The sequence below is a fragment of the Apodemus sylvaticus genome, chromosome 16, assembly GCF_947179515.1.
Source record: "Apodemus sylvaticus chromosome 16, mApoSyl1.1, whole genome shotgun sequence".
In the NCBI taxonomy this organism is placed as follows: Eukaryota; Metazoa; Chordata; class Mammalia; order Rodentia; family Muridae; genus Apodemus; species Apodemus sylvaticus.
This window is the reverse complement of record NC_067487.1, coordinates 4,539,222-4,563,643: the sequence shown is the minus strand read 5'-3', so window position 1 is coordinate 4,563,643 and position 24,422 is coordinate 4,539,222.

The following is a 24,422-nucleotide window of genomic DNA, read 5'->3' as shown; positions in this document are numbered from 1 at the left end:
TGCAGACATGCAAGACAGAGAACCAAGGCTCCATAAAGCTTCTGTGGCTAGGCAGTGTGTGGCAGGGCTAGATTCTCTATAAGAAGGCCCAAGGTACCTTTGCATAAAGCTTTGAAGGTGAAACTTATGTTATAATGAAAGCCCCTAAGTTGCAATGCTGAATGTTGCAGGTGTGTAGCTTGTCTCCCAAGGAGAGCTGCAGGCATGGGGTGCAGTCAGTCCAAGAGTGGTCACATGTGCTGAAGATAGCAGAGATAAAGGGGTAGGGCTGCCAAAGACCAGTGAAGCCCAGGTGATTCCATCACAGTCCCCAGGTACTAACCATGATCTACAGGGTCTGATGTTTGCTGAGTTCAAGTCTTGTTTCACTCTGATCGCTCCTTTTCCATTGACCTATTTCTCTAATTGAGCATGTGACTGTTTGGTCTACATTGTTATATATTGGATGTATGTGACTTGTTGTTGTTGCTGTTGTTGTTATAGAAGGAACACAAATAAGACATTGCTTTAAGAACAAACTTGGACTTAGGAATTTTGAATAGTGTTTGGGCTGTTAAAAACTTTAAAGATTTTAGAGGCAGAAGAATGCATTTTGCATCATGAAAGGGCCATGAGCCTATGGAATCCAGAACACAAGTGGTTTGAATAGAAAATGCCTCCCAAGGATTATATGTCTGAACACTTAGTTCCCAGCAGATGGCGCTGTTTTGGAAGATTATGGAACCTTTGGTAGGTGGAGCCCTACCAAAGCTGTCCACTGAGGGCAAGCCTTAAGGTTTCACTGTCTGCTTCCTGACTGTGGATTCAATGTAATGAGCCTACTCAAACTCCTGCGATCATGCCTTCCCCACCACGATGGGCTGGCTGTATTCCCTCAAACGGTGAGTGACTACAAAAACTTCCTTTCTTAAGCTGCTTGTCAAAATGTTGTCAAGTATTTTGTAACAGGAAAAATAAAAGTACTTAATGCATGCAGCTTGTGACCCCAAAGTACAGTTCTTCATTCTATGTACCAGACAAAGGGAGGCCCTCACTCTTTGAGATGATTAACGGTCATTTGTACCAGCTAAAGCATGTTGATGAACTGTTTCATATATTTGTGTTATGTGTGTCCCTCCTTTGGCAAAGTGTGTGACATTGATGGACGAAAATGGTCTGACAGGCAGGTCAGTTGCAAACAGGATACAGTAGGAGGACTCAACTTACACTCAACAGACTAGACCTTCATTCCTGCTCACCGGGACACCTGACACACATGTGAGTGATATGGCAGAGTCAAGCCCTTCCCAGGACCTTGTTTCAAGATGGTCATAGCTCAACACCATGATGAGACATTTATTTCTTAGTATGGGCTGGGTCTCAAACACAGCCAATGGAGTAGAATCTGATTACAGGTCTTCATTACATGCACTGGGTGTGATGACTTGAGTTCTGGTACTAACATGTCCATCTCGATGATACTGGAATTAGGTGACAAACATCAGACTCTGTTGGGCCAGGAAAAAATGAAGTCCTTCAAGTAGGTCCTAAGAGAAGCACCTACATCAATAGTCTGGAGTTGTATGCATTTTAATGCCTATTGGAGTGTTTGGGGATCTGTGTACCTAACATCAAAATGAGGGGGCCATTCTAACCCGATATTCCACTCTACATAACAGCACTGCTTGGCCCATCCAATAGCACCCCTCTTGAGAAGAGTATGGGAATCCCTACTATTTGTCTTTGTAGGGAGCACACACTTCGATAATAACACAATGACTGGCAATGGAGCTTTCAGGGCAATCGGGGCTGACCTGATGGCCTGAAGCCATCAACAAAGAGTCATTGCAAACCTCAAGGAGAAGACACTCTGGAGAAGTAAGGGTAGACAGCATGGTATAGGAAAGGAAGTCAAGGCCAGCACCAGTTTCTTGCTCCAGTGACATAGGTAATACACATTGGGCAGGTCCTCTCATTGACAAGATCAGCACAAGTAACAGGACACATTTGTTCAAGTAATGACCACTGCTTTTAGGATGTGACAGTATGGTGGACTGCAAGTGGGTTCCCATAGAATCATGGCTGACATTCCCACTCTCCAACATCATGAAATAAGGATATAGAAGCTATGAAGGGGGATCAGGGTAAGAAAAAGGAAACATAAGCAGTGAAATTAGTGTCTCATATAAGAGCCCCTTCACCTTCCCGACCTGTGAGGACACAGCAAAAAAAAAAAAAAAAAAAAAAAAAAAAAAGTGTGTTTATTCTGGGGACGAGGAAGAAGCCCTTATCAGTACGTACAGAGTCTGCTGGTGCCTTCGATTCCCAGCCACCTTGATCCTTGACCGTGAATGCTGGTTATACAGAACTAGATAGCAATGGTTTTGCTGATGGGTGGCATTCTATCATGCTATTACAGCAGCTCAAAAGACAGAGTTGCCTTTGGGAACCTTGAGTGATACTGTCAAATCTGAGACTCCCAGCATTCATTGAGTGTTATTGACTATAATTGCTGTGGATGGACACTTCTGAACTGTTTCCACCCAGAGCCCCATAACAGTCAGGTATGGCTACCTGCTATTTCCCAGAAGGACTCTGGCTTGTCATGTTGTTTTGCTCATGTTTCCTATATGCTTAGCACCTATCATGTAGGTACGCACTATAGTTCCAGAAATGCTGTGCACTGGGAGGCCTAGGGTTGAAAGGGGCTGTTCCCCAAGCCAGAAATCCTAACATAATAATAAAGGCAGACTATAGGCAGATAGGATTAAACAGATTTTGAGAATAAGAAACCAAGTTATGTCATGAATGTGACAGGAGGAAAAACAACTCACCATCTTTACAAAAGTGGGTATCGCTCACACAGAATGGGTTCTTGCTGGGATGTGTGAACAGAAGGAGATGGCATTAGGTGGGTGGGTAGCATTAGTGAGAGTAGCCCTGTCAGCATCAAGTATCATACGAGTAGCATGCCAGGGCTCCTTGCATAAGCTTTCATCTTCAGATTTGATATGTAGGTAAGGAAGACCTTGAACTTCTGATCTTTCTGTCTCTGCCTCCTGAGTGCTAAGAATATAGTAAGTGTCATCAAACCCAATTTATGTGTTCCTGGATCCCCATAATTCTAGTCAAGCACTCATGTACTGAGCTACAGACCCAAATCTGTGTGTAAAAAACAAGTCAGACTCTGGAATCTCTATTCAGAAAAGTACCTTGGCTTCAGCTTCATGGGGCCATTGTCATCCAGTGCCATCATTCTCCCATAGTAGGAAGGGAGAAACATGTGAGATTCAGTAGTCACCAGTGTGTGACTGCCCATAACTATGCAATTGTCCTAGATAGTTGTGTGTGTCAACTCGACACAAGCTAGAATAATCGGAAAAAGTCTTAGTTGGGTCTGTAGCTCAGTACATGAGTACTTGACTCCACTGTGGGTGGAGTCATTCCTGGGCTAGTGGTCCTGAGTTCTGAACAAGTCATGTGAAGCAAGTCATTAAGCAGCACCCTCCATGACTTCTGCATCAGCTTTTGCCTCCAGGTTCCATCCCTCCTTGAGTTCCTGTGCTAAATTCCTCCAGGAATGGCCTATGATCTGGAAGTGTAAGCCAAATAAACCCTTTCCTCCCTAGCTTGCTTTTGCTCATGGTGTTTTGTCGAAGCAATAGGAAACCTAACTAAGAGAGAGAGCTACAAGTTTGTTACTGCCATCCATGCCTTCCAGTTCTCAGTGGAAGACAGAACCTGAAGTCTGAAGCACCTTGCTTACAGTGTCCCCTTCCAAGTCCTTGAAGAATTCACTTTGATCTCTGCAAAAATGAAGGGACTAGGAGACCAGATAAAGGATAGGCCCCTGTTAAGAGTCATGGCCTTTGTGGTAGTCTTGGTTCCAGAGGGCAGAAGGCATAGAGTTTGGAAAGTGCCCAAGGCGAAGTCATGGAGACCATCCACTATATACTGGTCCCTTCATGGAAAAGACACTACAGCTGAAGAGTGGTTAGAAAAGTTCTCCTTAAGAAAGATCAGACAGTCAGCCAATGATCAAATCCAAGATCTGATCGCTCCACTCTCAAGAACATCCCAAAATGAGTACAGGTGACTTACAAAAGAGGAAGAAATGCAGGTTTTTCATGCCAGTGGGGAACATTTCCCTCCTGAAGTGCCCTAGTGGCTCAGTGATTCCTTACTGATCCAACATGCTCTGTGTTCCTTTCCTTTCCTTTCAGTGCAGTTCAAAACATGGTCACTAAGGTTTCCAGCTTCCACACACACACACACACACACACACACACACATGCATACACATGTACATGTATGCATGTGTGTGTGTGTGTATGTCTGTGTGTGTGTCTGTGTGTGTGCATGTGTGTGTGTCTGAGTGTCTATGTGTGTGTGGCTGTGTGTGTGTGTGTATCTAAGTCTGTGTAGATATGCATATGTGTGGATGTGTGTCTGTCTGTGTCTCTTTGTGCGTGTATATCTATGTTTCTCTTTGTGTATGTATGTGTATGTATGTGTGTGTGTGTGTGTCTAAGTCTGTGTAGATATGCATGTGTGTGGATGTGTGTCTGTCTGTGTCTCTGTGTGTATGTCTATGTCTGTATCTCTTTGTGTGTGTGTGTGTATGTGTCTAAGTCTGTGTGGATATGCATATATGTGGATGTGTGGATCTGTCTCTGTATGTCTGTGTCTGTATCTCTGTGTGGATGTGTGTGTGTGTGTGTGTGTGTGTGTGTGTGTGCGCGCGTGTATTCACGGGCAAGTGAGTATGGGGTGAGCATGCCCAGCCTTTCTCATAAAAGCAGCAGGAAGTCACTGAATGAACCCTGTGTCCCTAGCTTCCTCTGAATGTCCCCCTCAGTCAGTTCTAGCACCAGTGGGAGTCAGCAGTGGTGAGTGGCCTTGGTTAAGCCAACTAGAGTACATGGACCTTTCTATTGACCTTCACTCAGTTACAAGAAGCATGCACAACTTAGATTTATATAGCTTGTGTTTATGAACATACTCCTATCTCTGCCCCTTCTGCTTCCAATCTCTGCCCTGTGGAAATTCAGCAAGCACATTGTAATGGTGCAGTCTCCCCAAATTACCACAGTGCTCATGATGTTGTGCAGAAACAGTACATGGCATGTGGGACCAGAAATCCAAAATCCAGCATGGGCTGTGAGTCTCAGACCCCGGCCTGGGCAATGGGAAGGTAATAAAGAGAGGAGCTTTGCTAGAGCATTTCTATTGTTAAATAAGATTCTTTGTGACTTGTAAAAAAGGGGGGAACACAATGAAGAATTATCAGTGCATCCCCCACAGAGGTAATCTACACGTGTTTATTTAATAAACAGAAGATGTCTTTATTATACACATTTGATTTCCATATGCAGCCATTTCCTTATCTATCACCTGTATCTAAGCAGGACGCTTTATAGGAATCTGAAAATGAAAAACGCAGCACCGGGCAAAGGAAACTCATTTAATGTCGAGAGCAGTCAAAATCAAGATTTCTTTATTTGTAGTAACAACGCTGTTAAATCAGAAAATTACTCTCCCTTTCTACGCGTCCCTCTCCCTTTACAATTCAGTTGTTTGATCATAAATTGTCGGGGGCTGTGACTTGTCTCCTCTACTTTCCACACTGGCCAAGACAGATTAAAAACTCCGGCACACCACCGGCCGGTCTTGGCATACCATTAGCATATATATGAGATTTGAGACATTTTCTAATATTCTCCAGCAGGACTCATCTGTCAGCCAGGTGATGAATTATAAAAATTCTTAGCTTGTTTAGGAAATAAAGGGGAGGAGGAGAAAAGGAGGAGAAAGAGAGATGAAAGGATGCACACCCACCTTCCCTTCCCACTGAGTGTGCCAGGATGGGCTCCCAGGTCTGCATCATGTCTCTAGGGAAAGGTATCTGCATGCATCAAGTAAGAAACCACATGCCCATGACCCAGGCTGACTGGCATGGCCCCAGAAAGAAATGAGTGATGCTTACTTTATGGTCACTCTGGTAAGAGGCCTTACCACTGTCACCGTTGCTTCTGAGTCACATGCTTCTCATGGTGAATAAAGAGCTGGAGATGTGAATTTGAGGCTTGTCTGCTGGGCCTTTCAAGAGTAGGCTTCTAGGTAGAAGAGAACGCTAGCCTGCTGGTCACAGGTCTCCATTTTCAATGATGCTTCCATATGATCTGGATACTTCTGGGACTTAGTCAGTACCCAGGGAGAGCTTCTGAATAAGAGAGTTCAGCAACAGGATTTTGTGAGGGTCTTTGTAGTTCCAATGCTATGTTTTGTTTTCCCCCCTTAGTTTTGTGTATACCTTTGCAAATTAGCCTCTACATAACATAATTTGATGCCTCAACATCTGTGTTACAGGAGTGCTCCATCCAAATACACTAAATATCCATCTGGATCCTCTTGAGACCTGTGGTGAGCAGGAGGATAGGGAGCAGTGGACCCTGTCTGCAATGAGGTTCACAGAATGAGACCTCAGTGGTAACCATCACAGTGATGCTGACAACTCTGGGCCTTTTGGTGTATGTGAGCACCTGGCAAGCTTTCTAGATGAAGCCACTCATGAGTGCATCTTAGCATTGAAAAGATAGCTCACCATTTCCACTGGGTGGTGCCTCCCATGTCTAGCATCCTTTGAGTCCTCCATGGTTTTCCCTCTGTATCTCTGAGAGTAATGGAGATGCTCTTAACACCCTCTTTGAGAGCACTCTACAGCAGACATGTACACTGTGGAGAGGGATCTTTGGTTCCATGTTTTGAGGCATTTCTCTGACATGTTTTATTTAATCCGCTCCATTGTTTCTGATCTAGTGTTTAGGTCTTTTGTCCATTTTGAGCTGATCTTCATACCATGTTTTGAGAGCTGAGTTTTTTTTTTATTCGATATATTTTATTTACATTTCAAATGATTTCCCCTTTTCTAGCCACCCCACTCCCCGAAAGTCCCGTAAGCCCCCTTCTCTTCCCCTGTCCTCCCACCCACCCCTTCCCACTTCCCCGTTCTGGTTTTGCTGAATACTGTTTCACTGAGTCTTTCCAGAACCAGGGGCCACTCCTCCTTTCTTCTTGTACCTCATTTGATGTGTGGATTATGTTTTGGGTATTCCAGTTTTCTAGGTTAATATCCACTTATTAGTGAGTGCATACCATGATTCACCTTTTGAGTCTGGGTTACCTCACTTAGTATGATGTTCTCTAGCTCCATCCATTTGCCTAAGAATTTCATGAATTCATTGTTTCTATTGGCTGAATAGTACTCCATTGTGTAGATATACCACATTTTTTGCATCCACTCTTCTGTTGAGGGATACCTGGGTTCTTTCCAGCATTTGGCAATTATAAATAGGGCTGCTATGAACATAGTAGAGCATGTATCCTTATTACATGGTGGGGAATCCTCTGGGTATATGCCCAGGAGTGGTATAGCAGGATCTTCTGGAAGTGAGGTGCCCAGTTTTCGGAGGAACCGCCAGACTGATTTCCAGAGTGGTTGTACCAATTTGCAACCCCACCAGCAGTGGAGGAGTGTTCCTCTTTCTCCACACCCTCTCCAACACCTGCTGTCTCCTGAATTTTTAATCTTGGCCATTCTGACTGGTGTAAGATGAAATCTTAGGGTTGTTTTGATTTGCATTTCCCTAATGACTAATGAAGTTGAGCATTTTTTAAGATGCTTCTCCGCCATCCGACGTTCTTCAGGTGCTGAGTTTTCATCTTCTGTATGTAGACATCTGGTTTTCCCAGCACAATGTGGTGAAAGCCACTCTTTCTTCTATGTGAATCTTAGAGAATTCTGTCAAAAGTAAGTGATCTAGAACTGATGGAGTGACTTCTGACAACTCTGCTCTTCTGGTCTGTGTAGAAACCTGTGCCATGCTCTTTGGGTCATTATAGCTCTGCTATATGTCTTGAAATTAGGAGATGTGATGCCTCCATTGTTACATACTTTGGTCAACATTGCCTTAGCTACCTGAAGTCTTTTTAAAGTTCTGTATACATTTTTAATTCAAATGGGATTACATCACTGTCCTCTTTCTCTTTCCCCATTCCAACCCCTCTTCAAATTAGTAGTCTCTCTTACTTTGCTTATTATTGTTATATACATATATGTGTGTGTGGAAAATGTGTAAGTTCAGCCTGCTGAGTCTGTTTTGTTGTGTGTTTATGATTCCAGGGCTGACCACTTTGTGTTGATAACCAGTACAGAGACCCATCCATGGAAGAAGATAATTCTCCCTTTCACCAACAGTTGCCCAACTAGTTGTCTGTGTTCTTCGTCTGGGGGTAGGACCCCATGACATTTTCATCTTTCCCTGTTAGCATGTCCACTGACACTCCCATTGAAGAACCCACTATTTACATCATAGTTCCTTTATCTGTGGCTCAGGGAACATTGTGGAACATGGGGCAGGAAGATTATAAGAGCCAGAATAACACCCATTATTCCTACCTTTAAACAATTTTGCCTGGAAATGGCTGCTCAAACAAGACCAGAACAATATCAGTATCAAGGGGCTTTGATGTTCCCATGGGAGCTCTATGAAAAAAGTCACTGGTATTTTGATGAAGACTGCATCAAGTCTGTAAATCATGGTAATAGGAAGAATGGTAACTATTCAAATGTGTGATGTGAACAGCTTTCCTTTCCTATGTCCTCTGAATCTCTTTTAGCAATTTCCCAGTTTTCACTGTAGATGACTTTACTACTGTGCTTTCATTCTGTATTTTATCTTTTAGTCATTACTGTGAAAATCATCTTTGATTTCCCTCTCAGGAATATTAGTTATGGAATACAAGAATGCTAGAGAGTGGTCAGTACTGAAACCATATACATACAAACAACAAAAAACAGACCCAGAAGGTTGTATGGTTGTATTATACATACAGACATACATACATACATACATACATACATACATACATACATACATATGTGGTCCCATGTTCTGTCTCTCCTCTGGTGGTATTTCAAAGCTTCTGATATACTGGCTCAGAGAGGATAAGGCAAAGTCTAGGAATGGGAGTCAGCAGTCTGAGTTTCCCCTCTGGCACGCCAAGCTGGAAGTGAAAAGTGGGGTCTGAGACAAATGCTGTGGTTCCATGTCTCTTCTCAAGATGTCCAAGCACTGCCAGAACACCAACCCAGAGAGGAAGTTGGAATGGGAGTCATTGATCCGCATATTCCCTCAGGGTGTCAGACACTGCTGCATGCCAGACCAGAAGGGAAAAGCAGAGGCCTGGACTGGTAGAATCATGGTTCAGTTGAAGGTGAGTATCAAATGCTGGAAAGGCAGGAGAAGAGAGCAGCCTTCTTCAGGAGTCTTAGTGTTATGGTTCCTTTAGGTAAAGGTTCCCCATGGTGATATTGAATGAAGCAGCTCTCTGAGATTATTTTAGCTTGTTCATATTTCTTCATTGGGAGGTGGATGTAAGCACATACACTTTATTCACGGTGAACCAGTGATTACTATATTTATATAATTTTGAGGAAGGACATGAAAATATCCAGGAAGGAAAGGCCATTGGGTGAAGGCTAAAGCTATTGAGATGCCTCATTAGCATGAAGAAGTGTTCCAGGTGCTGTGTTCCATAACTGACTGCCCATGGTAACCTTCCTTAAGGGTCATGATTACATGCAGGCACAGAGGCAGAGAGGGAGCAGTCCTACTCCTGCAGTCTCAGATCTCTTAGATTCTGAGTTTAGCCATGCTTCCTCCTCACCCGTCCCATGCCCAGTTGGTGGCATGGTCCATGTGCCCTACATATATATAAATGTAGTTTTGTTTTAGTTAAAATCTATACAGATATTTTTTTTTAAAAGACTCCAAATTGCTACGATACAATTGACCAAAGTGAACAAAGACAAAGGTATTGCACCCTCTGATTTCCAAAGCATAACAAAGTTCTCATGAGTCAAACAGTATGGCACTGGCTTCAAAACAGATTGACGGAGCAGAATAGCATGGCCAGAAACCATCCCATCCATTTACAGCTAATTTATTCTTGCCCAAAGTATCCAAGACACACAGAGCATTCAAGCTTAACGTCTACAACTTTGTGTGAAAATCAGCCCAAAATGGACAAAAGACCTAATTGTGAGATAATGTGAGATCAAAAACTGTGAGCTAACTTACTTGTCCTTGTGCTGATTTGGTTCTGCAAGTTGGCAGTCCTGCATTGGAGTCCCATATGCAGACACACTTTCTGTAAACAGGGATGATTTGATTTCTCCTTCCTACATGTATGCCTCCTCATTGTTCTGGCTAAAACTTTCAATGCCAGATTGAGTAAGAGCATCAAGAGTGGACATCCCCATCTCATCCCTAGCCTTTGAAAACGTGCTATCAACCCTTCCTTTCTGCCTGATATGGGTTGTGAATTTATAATATGTAGTCTGGATCATACTGCAGCATGTCCTTCCAAGGGCTTTATTATAAACAGATACTGGATTTTATTGGCTACTTTCCCGGCATCTACTGAAATGGCTATAGGATTTTGTTATTTGAGGTTTTTATGTCATATATTCCACTACTGACTTATGTGTGTTAGAGCACTCGTGCATCTCTAAAATAAATCCAACAACACCAGGGAGAAGACCTGTTTTGACTTGTTCTTGGAGTCTTTTACTATTACTGGATGAGAACCTTTGTGTCTGTGCTAACTAGAGATATTGGGCTGAAGGTCTTTTGTTAGTTGGCACCATTTGTTCTGTTGCCGTCCCTGTGTTCTTTGCCTGTCAGGGGGAGTCTGATGGTTTACTGGTTGGTTGACTGATTGGTTGGGTGGGTGTTTAATTGACTAGTTGGTAGGTTGGTTGATTGGCTGGTTGGTTGGTTGGTTGGTTCACTGATTGGTTGGTGATTGGTTCACTGGTTGGTTGCCTGGTTAGTTGGTTGACTGGTTGGTTGGTTGGTTGTTTGGTTGACTGGTTGGTTGATTGTTTGGTTCACTTGTTGTTTGACTGGTTGATTATTTGGTTTGCTGGTTGATTGTTTGTTTGACTGGTTGCTTTGTTGTTTATTTGACTGGTTGATTGTTTGGTTGACTTGTTGCTTGGTTGATTGGTTGCTTTGTTGTCTGGTTGGATGGGTGGGTGAGTAGTTGACTGCTTGGCTAACTAGCCTCTTTTGTAGCATTGTGTACTTTCACAGTCAAGGTGACACTAATAGTTAGTTTGTTTCTAGTTTTCCTATCATTTCTGCCTTTATATAATTTCACTGTCCATGTACTGCCCCACCCCTTTTCAATTTTGTTTTTATATCTAAGAATTAGTCATGACTCTTTTTTAAAATTTTGTGGGATTTGAAAATGAAACCAGGCATCTCTAGTTTTGGGGGGTTTTTTTGGTTTTTGTTTTTGTTTTGTTGTTGTTGTTGTTTGGGGTTTTTGGGGTTTTTTTTTGGTTTTTGTTTTGTTGTTGTTGTTGTTGTTTGGGGTTTTGGGGGGTTTTTTGAGGTTTTTGTTTTGTTTTGTTTTTTTGCTTATACAGTTTCCACTAACCCTTTGTGTTATGGGAGATTAGTTTTACTGGCTTCCTTTTCACCTCCAATTTAAATCTGAGTCTTTCTTCTTTTTCTTAGTGTAGCTGACAATCCATCAATCCTGATTACCTTTCCTACTGTTTACATTTTATATTTGTTTATTTTAGTCTCCACTTCATTTATTTCTGCACAGACCTTTTTTTTTTTAAGTCTATTCATTCTGGGTTTAATTTTTCTCAAATTTTGTGCTTGGTCCTTGGGATGTTTCTAAATTATTTATTTGGAATCTTTCTACTGTGTGATGTTGGAACTTACTGCTATAAACATATCTGCAACTATTATTTTTTATTTTGATATATTGCCCACCTATTTTAATTTTTAAGACTTTCAAATTTCTCTCTTCAGTGACTCATTACTTGTTCATTAAACTGTTGCTAAGTCTATATATTGCTTAGAGTTTCTAAAATTTCTTTGGAAAGACATTGGATAAGGTCGACTAAAAACTGGCATGGGTCTGTGCTGCATATATCAATATATAGAGCTAAGATGAAAACGTGGTTAAAAGTACATGTACATAGAAGAAATCTCCTTGTTTATTGATCAACTTAATGTTTTCACACATTCACTCAAGGCCTATACACAAAACTAGCATTGTAGTAACACACTACAATGGAATCAAATCTACAAAAACAGCTGTCAAACAATATAGAGCTTTCTCAAAGTCTTTGTATGCCTCTTGTACTAGAAATGATGTGAATGTGAACTATAAAGCATGGTGGATCTTAAAAAACAAAAACAAAAGTTCTGATAATTTTAAATAATGGGGAAAAGTGAAGATAAAGCAAACCTAAAAAGAAAATGTGATGCATGAAAAATGTATACAGTAACAGATGATAGACAGTTACATGAGATCCCACCCATCGGGGATAGTGTTTTACAGTCATTAACTGTATTTTGAAGACTTGGACTATACACTGTGCAGTGACAAATAGCTTATTTTTAAATTTTGAGGCAAGACTCTCCTTGGAGATGCTCTCATTCATTTTCTCATGGCAATGGTCCCTTAGAAGTCTATGGCTCAGGTACACCAAGAACAGAACTCCTTGTTCAAATTTCCTGTCTCAATCTCTTCCTCACATACTGCAGCAGACCAGAGTTAATGAGGATGAAGCTAGTGATGGAGCAGAGGCATGGCTACCAATTTATCAATGGTATCTTGCTACTCACAGCTGATTCTTCAGCCCCAGCTAACCAAAACCACAAAATCTTCACAATCAGAACATGGCCACTTTAAGAGTCTTTAATCTTCCCTCTGAAATTTCACAAGCCAGGCCTCCATCTTTTGCATTGTTCTTAACATTGTCTTCCAAGCTCCTACAGAACTTTCCACCAAGCTCTGAATATTCGAATGGCTTTTCTAGCTCAAAGTTCCAAGTCCTTCCACAGTCCTCCCCAAAACATGGTCAGGTTGTCACAGGAATTACCCCACTATGCTGGTACCAATTTGTCTTAGTCAGGGTTTCTATTCCTGCACAAACATCATGACCAAGAAACAAGTTGGGGAGGAAAAGTTTTATTGAGCTTACACTTCCATGTTGCAGTTCATCACTAAAGAAAGTCAGTACCGGAACTCAAACAGGTCAGGAAGCAGGAGCTGATGCAGAGGCCATGGAGGTATGTTTCTTACTGGCTTGTTTCCCCTGCCTTGCTTAGTCTGCTCTCTTATAGAGCCCAAGAGCACCAGCCCAAAGGTGATACCACCAACAAGGGGCCCTCCCCACTTGATCACTAATTGAGAAAATGCCCCACAACTGGATCTCATGGAGGCACTTCCCCAACTGAAGCTCCTTTCTCTGTGATAACTCCAGCCTGTGTCAAGTTGACACACAAAACTAGCCAGTACACATGTGATTAGCCCATTCATGTGAACAACAGGTAGTCCATGACTAGTACTCACATGTTTACTGCTGGTTATGTCTTTTGGGCATGGTCAAAGGCCTGCCTGTGTCCACTCCTAGAAAGGCTTGTCCAAGTATTATTGGCTCCTGAAATGTGACAGGCTAGGTTTTACCAATAGGATCAAGGACAGTGGGATAAAAGAGGAACAAAAATGGGGCCTGGACAGAGTGTTCCATGAAACTGTGTTGTCCTGGAGAGGAGAACACTGAGAGAAGACACACTAACAGGACACATAGGGGCTCAGGCTAACCTTGTGGTGTGGATCCCAAGAGGCAGAGACAGATGTCTGCCAGTAGCTGTGGCTCACTTGCCTTCCTATACCTATTATATTGGGAGAGATTTAATGGGGGGAGATTGGATGTGAAATTTCCCCTAAAGAAGTCCATGTAATGAACATGTAACCCTTTGCTGGTACCACTGCTATGGAAGGGTCTACATACTTCAGTAGGTGGGGCCTGGATGAGGAAGAAGATCACATAGAGAGGGTCTTGGATGCTATATCCTGTCTCCCCCTCCCCCCCAGTTTCTGATCACCATTAGGTAAGCAGCCTCTGTCCCAAGGTCCTGCCACCATAATGTCCTTCCTCATCATGAGCCCAGAATCAACAGTCAATTCTGGACTGAAGGTCCTGCAACTGTGAACTACAATAAACCCTTCTTCCCTTCAAATCTTATACCAGGAGTTTTGACTAAGTGTTCAGTGCAGAAGTGGTAGATAGAAATGAAAGCAGAGAATGCAAACACAATACAAAACCTCAAATGGACCCAATTCTGATGGCATCTATTAATTTACTCAGACTCTGGACCTTGATACCATTCTGACACAGAAGAGGGTGAACATGAGTATTGGAAAGTCAGGAATTTGAAATTCCCCTACTTAAGAACATCTCTGCTGCATTTGGGGAATCGTCAAGGTAGAGTTGTGTATCTCTGAGAGCTGAGCTCAAAGTGTTTGAGAGAGGGAGCAGAGACAAGTAGATCCCTAGAACTCACTGGCTAGCCAGCCTAGCTGATTTTATGGTCTTTGTATCAGTCAAGGTTCCCTGAAGGAAGAGTACTGATAGAATGGATATATATGCATATGGGTATGTGCATATGTATACATTAAAATAGGATTTATTAGAGTGACTTATAATCTGTCTGAGCAGCCCATCAATGGCTATTTACTTACATAAAGCCCAAGTATTCAGTAGTTCTTCAGTCTATAACAATGTATGTGTTAGTAGTCTCAGTCTAGTGGTGGAATCTTAGGGAAGCTATAAAGGGCTGCCAATCTTCAGTCTACATTGAGGTTCTATTAGCTACTAAGGAATGCCTTGACAATGGGGTAGATAACTCAGTAATGGGAGAGGGGGTGAGCAGGCAAAAGCAAAAGCTTCCTTATTTATTTATTTATTTATTTATTTATTTATTTATTTATTTATTTATTTAAAACTCCAGATCTTATCCCCCCCCCCAGTCCACCCCCTGACTGTTCCACATCCCATACCTCCTCCCAACACCCTATCTCCATGAGGGTGTCCCTACCTCCCCACCTCCACCCCACAAGACGTCTAAATTCCCTGGGGCCTCCAGTCTCTTGAGGGTTAGGTGCATCTTCTCTAACTAAACCCAGACCCGGCAGTCCTCTGCTGTATATGTGTTGGTGGCCTCATGTTGGCTGCTGTATGCTGCCTGGTTGGTGTTCCAGTACCTGATAGATCACAGGGGTCCAGATTAATTGAGACTGCTGGTCCTCCAACAGGGTTGCCTTCCTCCTCAGAAAGCTTCCTTTTTTATGTATCCTTTTAGGTGTGCTGTCACCAAAGGTATGGCTCAGATTTAGGGAGATCTTTTGACCTGAGATGAATAATCAAGGGACTCTTTCCCACCCATGCCCAGCTTGGTTTTGGTTGATTCTAAATGTAGTTACACTGACAACCAAAATTATGCATCACAACCTTCAATAGCTCAAAAACTAAAGGTGGAGAATGAACCAAATGTCAACATCTGACCCTCATGCAAATGCACACACCTATACTAACAAGTACATAAACACAAACAGATGAAGACTAAAAAGCACTATAGGGGTGCACGCCAATGTGGTCTCTTGTAGATAAAATAGCCCTCCTTAGCCTGTCAGAGCTGCATGTAGGCATTAATGATTTGACTGAGATTGGAGAGAGTGCATAATTATTTAAAGAGGGGATTATTAATATCACCAAGACTGGCTTGGAGGCTAACAGACTTGCCAGTGTGACTCAAGAGCTGGGGAGTCCTTGTGGAACAAAGGTTCTGGGGATCCAATGCTAGTCTTCATGTTGCATGGCAGTCATATTACCAATTGAGCCTCTCTCTCTCTCTCTCTCTCTCTCTCTCTCTGTCTCTCTCTCTCTGTCTCTCTCTCCCCCTTTCTTCTTTTCCTCATATTCCTCTCTCCTTTCCCATCTTCTTCCTTATCTTTCCCTTCCATATCTTTCCCTTCCTTTTCATAGAAGATAATCACCCCAACATTGGGCATCACAGTCCTTTAAATAACAAGAGAGTATAACAAATTGATTACAGACACCTTGTCCATCAGTGTACATACAATCCATCACAGTACACATATAGTACATACAACATGCATGCAGTCCATCTCAGAGCACATACAGCACATACATTGCAATACAGCACATTACAGTGCATGCAGTCCATCACAGTACACATGCAGTCCATCACAGTACACATGCAATCCATCACAGTACACATGAAGTCCATCACAGTGCACATGCAGTTCATCTCAATGCACATGGAGCACATACAGTCCATCAGAGTGCACATACAGCACATACAGTTAACATGCATTCCATCTCAGTGCACATACAGTGCATATGCAGTCATCATAGTGCAGATAGAGTCCATCTCAGTGCACAGTATGTCCATCACAGTGTACATACAGTCCATCACAGTGCACATACAGCACATACAGTGCACATACAGTCCATCATAGTACACATGCAATCCATCACAGTGCACATGCAGTCCACCACAGTGCACTTATAGTTCATCACAGTGCACATATAGTTCATCACAGTGCACATATAGTTCATCACAGTGCACATATAGTCCATCATAGTGCACATATAGTCCAGCACAGTGTACATACAATCCATCACAGTGCACAGACAGCCCATCATAGTGTACATACAATCTATCACAGTGCACATCCAATACATCACAGTGCACATATAGTCCATCACAATGCACATACAATCCATCACAGTGCACATACATCCCATTATAGTGCACATATGGTACATTACAGGGCTCTGCTCAATTGCTACGTGATGTGACCTCATTTCAGCTCCCATTCAAGTCAGTTTCTCCTCACTGATCTACTTGGCTATATAGAACAGTCAAAAATATTGATGAATAATAAATTATTTCCTTTTTAAAATGATTGATTGCTATGAACTAAATAGAGTTCAAGTAAAAACAATGTGCTCATTGATTTATTGCAATGGGCCATTCAAGGGCCAATGTCAATAGTCCAACAACCAGAACCCAGGGATATCACCTTAAACCCTTTCCGATGGGCCACCTCTTGCTTCCTTTTGCTTTTGTCTGTCATTTTATCACCTGATATGAAGCAAGAAGTCTTGGGGCTACTATTGCCAGGAACTGGGAGTGTCCCATGCCTATGGACACAACTATAAAAGTGCTGTGAAGAAGGAATGGCTGTGACTGCTCTTTTTCACAGCCCACACAGTATGGAGTCTACCTATTTGTACTTGAATTGTGTTTTTCTTTTCATGATGGTTTGCAGGTCTTTAAAAGCAACACCTTTAAAACAATTTCAAAGGAGACAAACGAAATGAATAAAAAGCCTGCTCAAAGAAGGAAAAGCAACAGAAGCCGCAGGAGAAAGCTGCCAGTGGGGAGATTTCACGCTTTTGTTAATTAAATGAACAAAGGCAAATGCTGCACAAGGCTGTACCCTGCACCAGAGACCTCCATTTCAGTCTTTCCAATTCTATTTCATTTGGAACCGGGGTCCTTGCACAACAGAGGAGCTGCTCCCCAACCCCCTTTGCAAAATGGCTAAGCGCAACCATCTGTGTCCTGTCTCCACCTCCTGCAACTACCGGGTTGTATTATTTTACATTTTGATTGAAATGATGTCACCTCCAGATAAAAGCCCGGCCTGGCATTGTAATTGAATCTCAGGTTGTTTATTGAAGTGATCTACAGCAGGCCTGCACTTGTCCCAACATCCAATGCATAAAGGGCCCTCCTTGTCCAACTCAATACTGATTAGATCTGGCCACAAAAAGCCATCTGACTAGGGTCGAGGGCTCAGAGCTGGAGTGCAGTGAAATCGGGAGGAAGAGACGCTGTCTGCCAAATTTACCAAGTGTGACTAAAAGTTCCAGTAAATGGATTGTACTGGTGTCAGAGCTGTGCCAGAGTTTGACAGACAGCATCTCAATGATGCTCAGTGGAGCTTTGAGCTAAGAAGTGCTTTTACTGGCCTGTATTCAACATCAGGGCCCTATTTCACTGAATCTTCATCTGTCTTCATAGACATTAGAGTAATGTCACATGTACTGTGTGGACATTTATGTCCACAAATCCTGGGTGGACAATGAGAACAGAGGACATCCTAGTTTTGGGGGTTTATGACCACCAAGTTCCTCCCACAAGTCTGCAAACAACATGACAGGAGCTGTTCACCTCACTGGTTAGACATACCACACAGCAACACAGGCTGCTGTCACTTCCTCTGCTGGAACAAAAAGCAACATCTATCCCAAGATAACTTCAAAACTCTTCTGTAAGACAAAGAAATTGTTTACACTTTGGTTAAGAGACATATGACTAAAGAAAATAAGTGTGATATGATCTCTTCTTTGAGGCACATGTCCTGGATTTTTCATTCTTCTGTTGTTGGCCCAGGCTTCCTCAGTCACAGCAGAAGAGATACTCTGGGACTCACAGCAGAACCAGACATAATCCAACCAGAGTCAACAGGCCAAGTGACCCACTGGGCAAGTCCCTGTCTCATTCTATCTGGAATCTGTACTCCTTATATGCAGTCAAGTATTTATAATTGGATGCTTAATTCAGCTTTTATTGCCACCTTTATTATAAATTGACCAGACATACAAACTGTTCAGCATCCATTTAACTTACTGGCCTACATGTTTTTGTTGCTGTTGGAGATAAAAGCAATTCCTATCAACTTATTTGTTTCTGGATATTCTCTGAGATTCAGGAAACTTAAAATCCTAGAAATCCAAATCAAAGGTGGCAAAAGATCCTCCTTTAAAATTTTAGAAGAAATTATTACCTTAATGTTCCCCTCCCCCACACCATCAAGCAGATGGCTTGTGCACAGACTTTAGAATTATAGCTCTGTGCTGAAAAAAAGCTTTAAAAGTCAGGGAACCTAAATGCATATTGCTAATCAGTGGAGCTGATCTGAATAAGACATAAACTGTGCTGCCAACAAAAGGAGATACCAGAAGGAAGGCTATGGAGGTGACAGAGAGAGCCTCGCCTACTAGAGACTGGGCTCCAGGAAGAGGATGGGCAGAGATCCCAGCTGCTCAGCACTCCTGTAACAGCAGCATATAGCTTTACATATTTCTTTAAACCCAGGACAATGTAGACTGTGGGTTTTAGTGGATAACCCAGTATGTAAACCTCAAGGGAGCTGTAACAGATTTACAAGAGGGTCACAGATGAAGAGGAAATAGAAGGATGTGTGGAGCAGCGTATTTGGGGATGTCAGAACTTGGTGCTTAATTTCTACATAACTAGGAAACTCCTAAAAATACAGTTCATTGTTTTAAATGATTTTGCTTCCCCTTCCCTAGACCCAGGATGTACTTCCCCAAACCAAAGCAAGCTGACCCTAATTCTAAGCAGCCTCTGTGGTAATTCTTTCCTCTCCACCCATCTCTTCATTAATCCAAGGAGCCTTCTGTGTGGCTGGAGCATCAGACTAACTTCTAGAACATTCCTAGTACCTTTTACTCTTCCTTCATGGGTGACAGATTTGATCTTGCGCTTCTCTATGAGGACAGTACCTTCCTCAGTGGACAGACAGAGCCACGTTGATGCCCTCCCCTACTGGCCAGACTTCCCTGCATTCAGGAGACTTTCTAGCCATGTCTCCTCTCTTCTTTCAACAAATTAATAAAGTCACCTTGTCAGGTATGTGCTCAGTACTTGTTAGCATCTTTTACATTTAATTAGTAAGAAAACTGCCTCGACAGAATGATTTGAATTCAGTTCCTTATAACATGGGAATCAAAGGAAACGTACCTCCCTCGACACACAGCTCTTCAGGCTCATCATTAAGAAGCTGTTTTATGATGTTTAGAATTGAAAACATTGGTGTGAGAGCAGCCACAGGTCTGGTATTTCAATTTACACAATTGCCTGACTGAGAAAGCAAACATCCCTCCAACAAATACTCTGAAACTTGTGGTTAGGAATCCACACCTCAGCATCTCTCCATGGACAGGGTAGATCCTTTAACAGAAGCTATATGCTAAAAGGAGAACAAATGGAATTCAGAGAGTGACAACACCTCATCAGTAAAATTCTTCTCATGTGGATAAGTCACATAGCGGGACACTGGATGGTTGTGTCACCACGTGGTAGAACACTGAATGAATGAATGAATGAATTAGTTGAATATGAGTTGAATTGAATTGAATGAATGAGTTGGTGGAATATTGAATGGATGGATCAGCACATGATGGAACACTGAGTGGACAGATCATCACATGGTGAAACACTAACTAGTTGGATCATCACATGGTGGAGCACTGGTTGGTTGAATCATCACATGGTGGAACACTGGAGGGATTACCACATAGTAGGACACTGAGTAGATAAGCTTCCATGCAGAGCCAAGTTGATGAGGAAGGAATGGGAGGGAATTTTAATAATATGTATCCAATCTGACCCAGGGAAAACTAGAGCATAGTAAACAAATAGACAGCCAGGGAAATTTGTCAAAAGGTAAAACACTCTGCAAGCCTGAAGACCTGAATTAGGTCCCTATAACCTATGCAAAGCCCAGCATGGTAGTTATGACTATTATCCTGTGCTTCTACAGAAGATGGGCGGTGAGTCATAAGAATCCAAGAATCTGGTAGTCTAACTAGCCTGGCATAAGCAAGGGTGAATAGCAGAGAGACCCTGTCTAGGGGTAGAAGACAAATTCTGATACCCAAGGTTGTCTTTTCACTCTCTCTCTCTCTCTCTCTCTCTCTCTCTCTCTCTCTCTCTCCCTCCCTCCCTCCCTCCCTCCCTCAGTGAGAGGGAGAAACAAATTTTAACGAAGAGATTCTGGATCCTATGCAACTGCATAAGACTTGACATTAAAGCCCTTAAGAACTCAGAGGGACACAAGAAAAAAGGAAACAATTTAAGAAAATGTCTAAAGATGCAGAAAATGAAGCTTCTGAATCAAAGCAAGACTTGTTCCTATACCTCTCAGACCACCAAACACAAACCAGACACAGGAGACAAAAAACAAACAGAAACCTGCATGGATAACACTGAGATGCATCTAACAGTGAAGAACAAACACAAATCTAAGGAAAGATGATTGAGGGAAGCAAAACATAACCGCAAGGGACACCATCCAGCACTGCAGAGGACCCATGACTTCAGGGCTCATCATGATTGCAGAAAACACACACTCATGGCTTCAGGGGATGCTATTCATGATTATAGAAAAATCAGAAACTGATTTTTTTTTTTTAGCTCAAAAGTTGGAGGCAGAAGGAAGAGGTCCAGCACTTTTTCAATGCTCAAGTAAAAGAGCTGTGAAGTGTGAGTTCTATAACCAGAGGCACTATTCTTCTGACATGAAGGAGAGATGAAGGCATTGTCAAAAAGAGAAGGGGCATTAGTTACCAACAATTTTAACACTGTGAAGATCAGACTGTATCTCTTTAGTTTGATGATATTTAAAGGTTGATGCTTTGCCTCAAGTGATATTTGCCTTGCTGCACTACCTGTTTAATAACTCAATATATTTTGAAAGAATCAGGAAAAGAAAGAAGAGGAGGAGGAGAACAAGAACAACAAAAATAACAAGAAGAAGAACAAGAAGAAAAATAGAGTGTATTATATGATTTCAAGAGCTAGCAGGAAACCATGACAGACAGGATGTTGGCAAGCTTAGAGTAGAGCACAGAGATACTTGATCTTTGACAATACTGCTGGCAAGACATGCTGGCATGTTAAAACAACAACTCAACAAGCAGTGCTAGGAAGCTGCATTATCACATGCAGAACAAGATGAGACCCTAACCTTATGTCACATATAAAGACCAACTCGATGGACATTACACACTAAAATCTTAGTGTCCAAACTGTGACCCATTTGAAAAAAGTATAAGATAAACAAGAATGTTATAGGTAACAACCCCCAAATCCTGGGAAGAAGAGCAAATATTAGCTTCAAACTAAAACACACTTCTGCACAACAAAAGAGACAGAAGAGTGAAGAGAATCTAGAGAGTGGGGCAAGATTTGTAAGCTCACATCTAAAACAGAGTTTATACCCAACAGAGAATGAGGGAAAACATTTTTGTAAGCTCACATGAAAATGGAGTTTATACTCAAAATGTATAATAAATGCAAACAGTTCAATAGCAAAAAATAAAACAAGAACAAAAACAAAAAAACCCTTTATTAATGAGGAGCAAAGAACCCAGATAAAAGACATGCAAATGGCCAAAGTTGAAGGAATGCCACTCAACATCACCATCACTAGGAGAATGTAGGTCAAGGTCACAGTGAGAACAAAGGCTCAGCTGGTAAACTGCTTATCTTGCAAGCATGAGCACATGAGTATAACCCCCAACCACCCAACCAATGTAAAAAGTAAAAAGTATGAATGTGTATGTTTGCAATCCTAGTACAGGGGAGGTAGAGACAAGTGGATCTGTGGGCTCACTGGACAGCCAGTCTAACGGACTTAACAAGTTCTAGGCCAGTAAGAGACTCTGCTTCAACAAACATCATGGACAGTGCCTGAGGAATGACAGCTGAAATTGTTCTGGCCTCCAAACACATACATATTCAAATTCACATAAACCTATACACACATGAATACACACACACACACACACACACACACACACACACACACCATGACATATTAGCTCACATTGGTAAGACTGACTAACCCTGAAAACAAAAAATAGTGAGTACTGCTGAGGATGAAGGAAAAGGAGTACCACACCCTAAGGCAGCCATCATGGAAATAGTTCCTAGAAGAGATGTCCACATTCTTGTCTTGATTCAGAACCATTCACAATAATGGAGAGCCAGAAATAACTTGATTATCCATCACTGATATCCTGAGCATCAACCAGAGTGTCTGTCAGCTAACAGCCTGAGGAATGATGACATTCCAATAGATTCACTAGCATATATGCATAGTGAAATATTATCTCATTTTTTAAAAGAAGAAAACTAAGTCACTTGCAGTAATATCAATAAAACTGGAGGCTGTGATGCTCAGTGGAGTAAGCCAGGTATAAATACAGTACAGTCGTCCTACATGTGATATCTGGTGATGTTAACACAGAGGAGAGACACTAAGCAGCTGCCTGTTGCTAGCCTTTGGAGGACAAATAGAAACTGGGAAGCATTAGTCAAAAAAATGTAAAGCTTCAAAATAGTAATAAATAAAAGTCTAAAATGAAGGTACTTCATTATTGCCTGACTAGAAAGAGCAGTGGCATCTGTGATGTTCTTCAAGATACATCAACATAGACAAGTGTCAATCAGATCAATGAAGGGGAAGAGAAGCTGCAGAAAGATCTGAAAAAGACCAGATACCAAGAATGGGGCAACATGCCCACCATGTTCCAAATCCATGTTTACAGAGATCCAAAAAGTATCTGGAAACACCTGGTGTCTGGGAACATGGCCCCCAGGGCAGGCGCATGGGTCTTTGTAAACACCTTGCATGCTGCTCTAACATGTTTTGTGAAATCAAAAGGACTTAGAATTTTCTCAAATCATCCTGCAATCCAAAAATGCTCCCTTCTGAGTCTGTGTGGGTGGATAACATTCTGAGCTGTGTTCTGATGAATAGCTGCACGTGGTGCTGGAGCGCATAGGAGGTTTCATCTTGAAGCAATTTTTTTCCTTTCTTTTTTTATTGGATTTTTTATTTACATTTCAAATGTTATCCCCTTCCCCCATCCCCCCCCACTCCCAGAAACCCCCTATCACATCCTCCCTCCCCCTGCCTCTATGAGGGTGTTCCTCCACCCACTCCACTACCATCTCCCTGGCCTCAATTCCCCTACTTGAAGCAAAAGTTTTTAAATGTTAAGTAACTTTGGGGCATAAAATCTACTCAAAATTGTATGTCTTGATGGCAAAGAGACTAAAAGAACATAAAGAAAACCTCTATCCTTTGTCAGTGGACAGGAGCTTATTTCAGAGCATGAAGTCAGTATTGCCGGAGTGTGGTCCAGTAGAGCTACAGCCTGTTGTGTCTACAGGTGACATACTGTGAAAGACCCTGTAGAAAGGGGTTCTTGGCTAAAGATAGCCATTTCCTTGTTGTAGCAATGTGCAAAATCTCTGTAATTCTAACACATTGGCTTTAGAAACTGAGTCATCAAAGCTACCCATGAAAACCTGTAAGCACAGGTAGAGCAGGGCAGAGACAGGGAAGTCAGCTCTCCTAAGCATGAGGTGACCATATTTTGTGACAGATGCTTAAGATATTAGTCATAAGCAGATGTCCCTTTGCCTTCTTAAATCTCATCCTTAAACCCTGGACTTGGTAAACGAGGTGGAGACCACACATTCTTGACTTTTAGTACATTATACTTTATGCCAGACTGTGATGTAAATATTTAATTAAACGAATTGGGACCTCTATCAAGACTCAAAAGTGCATTTCTGACTGTCCCTTAATTAGTTTTTAAAATCATTTGTACATTTTACATTTAATCATTTGCACATTTAATCATTTGTACA